Below are 9,702 nucleotides of genomic sequence, written 5' to 3'. Positions count from 1 at the left end.
ATGAGAGGCAGAGAAGATAAAAAAAAAAGAGATGAGTTAGACACACAGTGAGAGGACAAATCATGAATGAGAAAATAAGAGAACGAGGGGAAAAGCAGAGAAGGAAACAGCAAAAGATACAGGGGAGAAGAGGGGGTATGGTTGGGGTGGGCAGCATACACACATGTACACCTAGCAGCTGGAGTCAGAAAAGCGCAGCTGGTGAAGGTGCAGGGAGGCCAAAGGGAGGAGGGGGCTGAGAAAAGCTGGGATGGGCTGGTATAGGCTGTGCTGGGCTGGTATAGGCCAGTGGGTGCAGTGCTGGGCCTACAGCCTCCAGGCTATGGGCTCCAAGCCCAGTCCCAGGCCCTGCTTTATGGTCTCCACTGCTGACACAAGGCCAGTGCAGTCTTCTGTCAAACCCCCAGTCAATGGTCAGACACATTCTGGAGGAGGTGGACTCAGGCAAAACCAAAGTTAAAGCTCCTGTTCCATGCAGCTCTTATGTCTCTACTCACAGTAGCCCAGGGGTAAAGATGAAAATAATGATTGCAATAGTCCTTAGAACTTTAAGCTAATACATTGACTTATATTGATATGTTATACTATTTTAACTAATTTTAATGTACCCTGACCCTTCAAGAACAAAAGGCAAAGAAGGTGAAGGGCAAAGACATTCTATACCTTTGTACAAGGCTGTTTTTGCACAAAACATGAATCCCTACACATGCACATCTTTCTACTTCCTTTTTCACCGAGTCTTCATCACACTAGGGAAAGGTCCAAATTTGCAGAGAGCTTGCCCATGATGCACCATTAGGCCTATTGCATCCAGGAGTGTTAGTCAGAAACCATCTCTCTGTTTTAAACACCAGCAAAATAATACCAACATAATTTATCTTACAGTGTATGAAAGTTTCCAATATTCTTACAATGCCTTAAGAAGAGGAACCAATCCCTGAACATGAAAGGTAGAGTAAGGTAATGTTGAAATCATATTTCACTTTTACCTTGGTAAAACTTGATGAAGCACCTCCCTCAGCTATGTAGTTAGTGGCTCTCATCAAAGACAATTAAAGAAAATGACTTTTATTTTAAAGCTGAGGTTAAATGACCAGTCTCCTTAACCTAGAAGTTCTCCATCCACATGAATATTGAATGATTCTTAACCTTCTGTTCTAATGCAGAGGGGGGATATTACATATTTGTAATTAGGGGCTGTTGGATATGGCTTAAGCTTTGAGCCTCATTAGCTTGATCATGAGGTCTCTATCAATTATGCAGGTGGAGGTATGGCAGTGAATTGAGAAAAATTCTGTTCTGTGGAAAACTTTATACCCCCTGGAGTAATTATATTGACAAATTCTTCTCGGACCTTGTCATTAATTCCAATCCCAGTGATTGGAATTAATCACTGGGATTGGAAAAAGGGCACCTTTTCCCCATGCATAGGAATATATGCAAATGTAAAAAACCATGGATGCATTGACACCAGAATTGCTGTGTCTTCTATTGATGGATAATGCCAGGGAAGGCCAAGTTGTATGAAGCTAATCCATATGGAAGCTAACACAAACACAGTGCCCGAGGACATCACCCAAATACAACATCAAACGGCCTCCTGACAGGTTTGCTGATGAGCACAAACAAGGCTTCGTGTCAAAACACAACTTCTCCCCTCTGACATCTTGAACTTCTGTCCAACCAAGTTTTCTCACATACTTTCAGGTCTTGAAAATTTGCCTTTTCCCCCTCAAGGCACCCAGGCAGAAAGACAGGAAAAGTGAAAGACAGAGAACTCAGCAGCACGGAGAGAGTGAAATATGAGCTACATCTCCTCACTCACTGCTGCAACAAGATGTCTTCACCATAAGGGCAGTCCACATGGATCTGCCATATTTATTTGAGCACAAAGTGGTCATACATGTAACCACACAGCACTCCTATCCTGCACTCCAAAGTTCTGTCAGGCCTTACCTCAGACATCTTCCTTACATCCCATTTGCCAGCAGGTTTGGGTTCACACCATTAATCTTGAACAGAAAAGTGGCAGAAGAGATGGCAAACAGGGATTTATAGGAGGTGGAAGAGGTGGCAAAGTCGGTCAGGGGACTCAGACCAAAGCGAAGGCAGCTGCCCCCTCAGCACCTCGGTCTTCCTCCACAATCCTCCACATTGCTCACTCTCCCTCTCAGAGGTGTGAAGGTGACAGTTGGTGAGGGACCTCTGAAAGACCTACAGACTGGGTTGGCTCTACTGTACCAGCCAGATCCTGTATGCAAAAAATGTTACTAAGAACAGGAACAGTGCTTTGGAGCAGTCTCTTTGGTGAAACCACATGACCTTCAGAGGTAAAAATGGTCTCAGATGCAGGCTTCTATGCTAACGTATGCCACGTTTTCTTCCTGACATTCTTGGGCTTTTCTAGTCCCAACAGATGCACCTGACCAATTGGTGCCATTTTTGTCTGTCTTGAACTTTCTGACATTTGAGTGACCCTTATGTAGAGGCTGGGTTTATATGTGAATTTTGCATGGGGTCAAAAATAGAATAAAATCCAGCTACTCAAAAAAACACTTTGAATGAGATGTTGATCACCCAACTTGAAAACCTGTGCAAATTCATCTTTGCCACTGACATCTTCTGGGTATTATTCTAGAATTTCAGCTCAAAATATTTTTTGCATGTACACATGGCCAAAGCTAAAATATTAATTTGTACTATATTTTGCCATTTTATTACTTTACAAATGTTATTCTTGTTATAGTTGATAATGATCTTAAATTCTTGTGTGAGCGAAGACTGAGGGGCTTACAAATGGTGAAGTTCTCTCACAAGAATAAGAATGTCTTCCTTTTCTTGAAATTTAGCATGCTGATATACACTTCCCCTCATTTTCCAAAATGAACTCAAATAACACAGAGATCTTTCAACACAGAGAAGCTGTGTTTCCAACATCAATGGGGCTGGAAAATATATAGCCATAAATGTATTAAAATATTGCTTTTACACCCCATCTATCATGAGTGCAATTTCATGGGTCGCCTGTTTAAAAATTAATTTAATTCTTTGACCTGTTAGGAGTGGAAGCGCTAACATGGGTAGGCTTTGAGTTAAATTGCACTTGTGACTTCATGGATCACATTTTCAATTACTTGCATGGAGAGAGTGATAGAGAGAGAGAGAAAGGGAGAGAGAACAAGACTGGGAGAGGGAGGGAGAGAGAGAGAGAGACAGAGACAGAGACAGAGAGGGGAGAGAGTAGATCACATATGCACCAACAACAATTTTATTTAGTGGAACAAGAGGTATGGAAAAGTGAGATTTAATGAGCTATGTTCAACCACATGAAGGTAATGGAGTACAAGCAGAAGTCTCCAACATACAAAGATTGCACAATGTCTGCAGAGGCAAATCTGAGTAAGCCATAACACAAGAGCAGCATGAAATACACAAATTTGTATATGATGACAATGTAATATATGCTAATCATATGTTATTTTACTTCATTATGCTGTGTTGTTTGATAGCGTTCACCTAAGAATTTGCATCTGACTTTGTTGCAAACACTGAGCTGGAAGAATATCCCATATCCCCTTCAAATGTGAAACAAATAAATGCTTTTTTATGACCACCCTTAAATTCAAAGGGTTATCAACCTATTTCTTTTGTGACTTTATAAATACTAAGAGAAGACTAATTTATGGTGGATTTGTGTTACTGGGGGACATCATGTCCATTTTCTAAGGAAAATAGTAAATATTAGCAGTAATACAGAGTGCAACCTTTTTTATAAGTATTAAGAGTTCTATATATGTAATATACACTGTTGCCCATAAAGTTGGAATAATTTTGTTTTCAGACACATTCCTCTTTTAATTCCTATTTAAACACATCAGTAATCACATTGGAAGAGATTGATCAATAAAGTTTTGAGAAGATATACACTTTACCTAGAGAATAAATCGCATTGTCACAATCATTTCATGAGAAGAGGTAACGTATATTTTATTCCAACTTTATGGGCAACAGCGGTTACCTGTCATTGTCATAAGGTAAATCCACAGAAATGTCTTTTATAGGGGCTGTACTAGCCCCATTAAGGTTATACGTTTTAAGCCTTTGCTTTCCTGTTATTGGGAAAACAAAAGCTTAAAACACACACACACACACACACATACACATATAGTATATGACTTACCTGGCCCTATATAAAATCAGCAGAGCAAAATAAGTCATGTATCTCAGAAAAACAAGTTACTTTAGAGGTTGATTATGTGACAGTTAAAGGATATATAGAGACAAGGATTCGACCAATGAGGGTTTAGGGCTGTGTTGTATAGTTTGTGTAGGCTCAGTTGTGAAGATAAGCCAAAAAGCTAATGTTGACTTACCACATAGTCTTTCAAATGGTTTAGTCCACCCTCCACTGAAGAGGTGAAAACATAGCCATCTCTTTCTTGAGGGTGAGCTGTCTGCACAGGTATTAGAGAAGAAAATTCACTCAGTGATACATATGAGTGTGCAGGACACAATGAATGATTAAGCTGGAGTGCCTTGCAGCTTTGTGATGTTAGTGTAGAGTTTTTCTTTTTCTTTAACAGTTTTGCTATTCTGATTTTAACTGCCTGTCTTAACACCCTTGAAAAAAGAATTGGAGTATTAAAAAAATAAATGTGAACGTAATGAGTAATGGCCATAATTTAGTAATTGATTACCTAAAATAGAAGCTTGTTAAGAACTAGTAGTTCTTAACATTGTTTTGTCATTGTGGCACATTAGCCAACCACGTTACAGTATGAGCTCAGAGCCTCTGCCATGTGGATGTAATTTCAGCAGGATGATTTTTTTTTCTTCTGCAAACCAAATAAAAAGATTCAGCTCTGAGGTTAGAAAATAAACCCAGAACCGATCTGCATTACATCGAAACAAACGAGTTAAGTAAGAAAAGGAGAGAGACAAAATCTGAATATAATGATTGTGGAGCTATACACATTTCCTTTGATTACAAGGTATTAGTGTCATCCATGGGCGCACTGGCAGGAAAATGCTGGACTGTTCACCACATTGGAACAAACACAAATGTCATTGTCTATTAATTCAGTTATAATCAAATTTGAATGAATCTTCACTGCTCTGCCATATCTGCCTTTCTCCCTGCAGTTTTGAATGAGCGCTCTCAGGGATTCTTAAATCATAGTGAAACCACACAACTGGATTGCGTTTGTTGAGCATATGTTTGGAGGTAAAAGTTTTCTACAATGCTGATTGCATTAACAAAATCCTGAAATAATAGTGCTGACATTTAAGTTCTTGGTTGTGCTTTTTTGTCATCTGAGAGACGTCTGTCAATTCAAAAAAGATCCATGATGCTACCATGATACCAAATACCTGTAACCTGTACCTGTGTTACTGTAAATTACTGTTCAGATTCTCTGAGCCGAAGAATGAAAATCAATATCAACTTTGGATTACTAAAAAGTGTATCCGTTAGACATTCAATAAGAAGACAAAGGGTTTTTGCAGCTGTCTGGATTGTTCTGTTTTGTAAATGGCATTGTCTTTAGCCAAATGCACATTACAGCTTTAATACAGTGTAAGTGTGTACAGTGTGTGTACAGTGTACACGTAAACAGTGACACGGAAACAGTGACACTGTTTACGCGTTCTTAAAATACCAACATTCTTGAATTAGACTTCAAACATCATTTTTTCTTCATCCAGTCTCAGTAAGCGCTCATCTCAGGCCTAATACATTAAGACCAACATTAAATAGTTAAAATTTGCCTTTTGGCTGAACAAGATGACAAGATAACAAGGAAGGGTTCCTAAGGGAACCTGGCATAGCATTTTGAATTATCCATCAATTCAAATAATCCCACAGTTCTGGCAAACTGAGTTTCTTTAGGTCTTTGTGGCTATAAAACCCTTTGTGGTATGTACATGTGCCATGATATAGAGCAAACAACAAGACAGCAAGTAATGTAACTTTAGCTAGGCAGTCACTACAGTTGTTGCTGCAAAGCTAACGGATTCCCAGAGCCCGCACAGCAGCTCCAGACAGCAATACTTATAACTCTCCTGCTACTATAGCTAACACCACACAAACACTGTATCTTGGCAAACTAAAAAGTAAGCCAAATGTCCCTGGGCAAGTAATTGAATGTTACTAGACACACAAATATGACACAAGTACCTGTTTCCTTGCTAGCCAGTTAATTAGCAATCACAAACAATACCTAACAGGACATATATTGGCTCTGTGAAAAAAAAACAAAAAAAAACAAATATTTTACACATTAAGCAGAAAAAGAGCAACCTCCGCATCCTTCTTCATGCCTTTCAACTCTCTGAGGTCTCACCACTGCTAGACAGCCTCACCAATGCTGTTTTTCGGCCATCTCTCCTTCTTGACAATACAAAATTGTGGAGTTCATCATGTTAGCATGTGCAAGATTTTCTGTATCTAGCTCCAACTGCCCCCTTGCCCCCATTTCCTGTCTTTTTCTTCCCTTTGTCCTATGCACGAGCACAAACGCAGATGTTGTTAATTGGCTGGAATAGTGTTGTGTGGCTCAGCCCGAGCCACCTTGTTTGTTTCCCATTTACAGAGCCAGGGCTGAGGACTATCAGATTTTATTTTCATCGCATACACAAAATTGACACCACTGCTAGACAGCCTCACCAATGCTGTTTTTCGGCCATCTCTCTTTCTTGACAATACAAAATTGTGGAGTTCATCATGTTAGCATGTGCCAGATTTTCTGTATCTAGCTCCAACTGCCCCCTTGCTCCCATTTTCTGTCTTTTTCTTCCCTTTGTCCTACGCACGAGCACAAACGCCGATGTTGTTAATTGGCTGGAATAGTGTTGTGTGGCTCAGCCCGAGCCACCTTGTTTGTTTCCCATTTACAGAGCCAGAGCTGATGACTATCAGATTTTATTTTCATCGCATACACAAAATTGACAGTTAGTGAGTGGACTGTAAGGAGATATTCACTGAATTTGACAAAAAGTATATTGGATTAGCACTGCTGACTGTCAAGCTCTATTATAGGTTCCCATGGAAAAATGATGAATGAACAGGAAGAAGGCTCATTTATGAGCATAAGGCACATGTGTCTCTAATTTCAAGGACAGGCTGTGGCATTGACCTTCAGGTGTCTTATATTAACCACCATCCTCATCTCTAAAATTACAGTGAGGATAGTGAAAAGAAAAAAACTGTCAGAGCTGCAGTAAGTGTCAAAGTTGATTCAGGGTGGCCATTTTTCAGCTCTGACAAAATTGGAGACCATGGGTGCATTCAAATAAATGTTGTTCAGCAGTGCTGACAAATTGTTTGAGTAGTGGCACGCGATGCCACAAAGGCATTGCTGAAGTACTGCAGTGCCGCCTCTGCATAGCCTCCCATTCCCACACATCCTACAAATTAATCAAGCTTATCTTCACCTCCATCACTGTTGTCAGTCACACTGGAAAATGCTTCCACCGATGTGTGTGTGTGCTCTTGCGCATCTGTCAGAGCCAGTATGGTTTGTGTGTGTGTGGTGTGTGCATGTGTGTGGGTGGGTGGGTGTATACAGGCAGGGAAAGCGTTAAACATCTGTCTCAGTTCCATCCACCCAGCCAGACTGAAACATTTCCCAGCCCCTATGCTGAAATGTTTAACATAGTATTACTCAAGGCCCAGTACACAAAAAAGTTGTTAGTTTGTGACATGCGACAAAGAAAAAAAAACTGAAAAAGGTCCTTAATATTCTACCTCATAATCTTTGAAACAATAATGTAACATCTGGATTTCAACAATTTCAGTTAGTACAAAAACAGTAAAAATCCTACAATCAGAGTGTAAATAAAAATGGAAACAGGGTAAAACACAGCTGTGTAATGAGCCAGAAAAACACATCTCACAGCTAACTGAAGCTTTTGAGTTTAATTGTATTAAAGGGGAAATGTAAAATGGATACAGTATTACAAATAATTTTCAGGTTATTTTTTAAGTTCTAATTAGTGTTAATTGTTTGGTTACATTATATTTCTGTTGAGAGAATTATGTCAACCTCTAATATTATATTAAAAAGCAATAAAAAATAGCCTTGATATAGGTTTTCTTTTAACCTACTTTTCAAAGTATTACTGAGGACATGTCCATTAAAATAAAACAAACGGTAAACTTTTTCAAATGTGCACACCAAAACAAACTCAGTCGATGATGCATATCAGAATGTCACTGAATTCAGCTTGACATTAAAACCAAATGAGATAAGGTAAAAAAGAAACTGTTTGAACAGTAATTTTGACATTTCTTCCCCAAAACTGCCATGGGACACTTCGCTCATTCTGACAGTTTTATGGAATCTTTGTTTTCATAATCCCTGTATTGGTGATACCTGTCACAGCACACAGTAGTAACCAGCGAGCCCCCTCAATCTCTCAGCTAAATCTCTCTGTCTACACAACACTGGCCCCATGATAAGAGGGTGACACTGTCAGTCCAGCCCACAAACACACAGCCTGACTACATAAATACACACACATACATCTATACATGTACACATAAACAGCCTTGAACAGCCTTGGAGGCATGCAGTGCACATAGGCGTTGAGCATCATACTAATTTTCATTGTTGTGATAAAAATAAACAGGTCTGGGGAGCTGAATCTGAACGCTCGAGGGTCACAGCTCACTCTACTGACAATGGGTGTGTGTGTGCGGGGTTTGTGTGTGTGTGTGTTGGGGCAGGGGGGGGGGGGGGGGCGCAGGCTGAATTACCTTGATCCAGAACGACAGCCTCACATCACTGTCACCAGCCTGTTTGGAAGGGCTTGATGGGGCTGTGGTGCTAAGTTGGAGCAATTCCACTGCGATGGATGTGTGTTGACAGTATACTGTATTCAAGGGCACATTGAAATGAGTTGGCAAAATGGGGTAAAGTTTGCTAAGCCATGTGCCATAATTATCCTGGGCTCTCCTTGTGCCTCTTATCTGGTGGCTGGTGGTGACTGTCAGATGAGTGAAGAATCGACTGTGACATTATCTCTGTCTCACAATAGCCCACAAATCTTACAATTGTCAGGAAGAATTTGGGAGCAATTTATATGGTATTAATGTTTCTATAGCATTACGACATTAAGTTTCTTTAAACATTATTTAAGTTGCTCAGTGGTATAATATTACTTTAATGGCATTTTATCTCATCTGCATAATTATGGTGAGCATTTTGCAAAATTTTAAGTTCTGAGAGATTGTATTAAAGGTTAACAACGAACATAATGGCAATGTTCCAAAATCTTTTCCATCCTCTCAATATTAGTACCACAAAATCCTTTTTTAACTCTTAAAGAGTTAGAACCTTTATGAATGATAATTAGTGTGTTTCAAGCTTTAACTCCTGATTGCAACAGTTGAGGTAATTTGCTTTACTTTACAGGTGAGGTACCACTATTGAGCACTAGGTGGTGCTTGAACACAGTTCACATACACTTACGCACACGTACACAAACACACACACCTGCATACCTGTGCACGCACACACGCACCACGTTTCCTCTCTTTACACACACTACCATCAACTCCCATTCTCGCTCTCTAAGAGTACAACAAAACACCTCTACCCCCTGCCCTGACACACACGCACGCACGCACACACACACACTGAAACACAAATATAGGTGCACACAAAGCAGGCAAAAAGATGCAGGGATCAACTTACACAACTC

This window comes from Toxotes jaculatrix, chromosome 20, assembly GCF_017976425.1.
Source record: "Toxotes jaculatrix isolate fToxJac2 chromosome 20, fToxJac2.pri, whole genome shotgun sequence".
NCBI classification, from domain to species: domain Eukaryota; kingdom Metazoa; phylum Chordata; class Actinopteri; family Toxotidae; genus Toxotes; species Toxotes jaculatrix.
The sequence above is the reverse complement of the archived record's forward strand: the minus strand, read 5'-3'. Positions refer to the sequence as shown.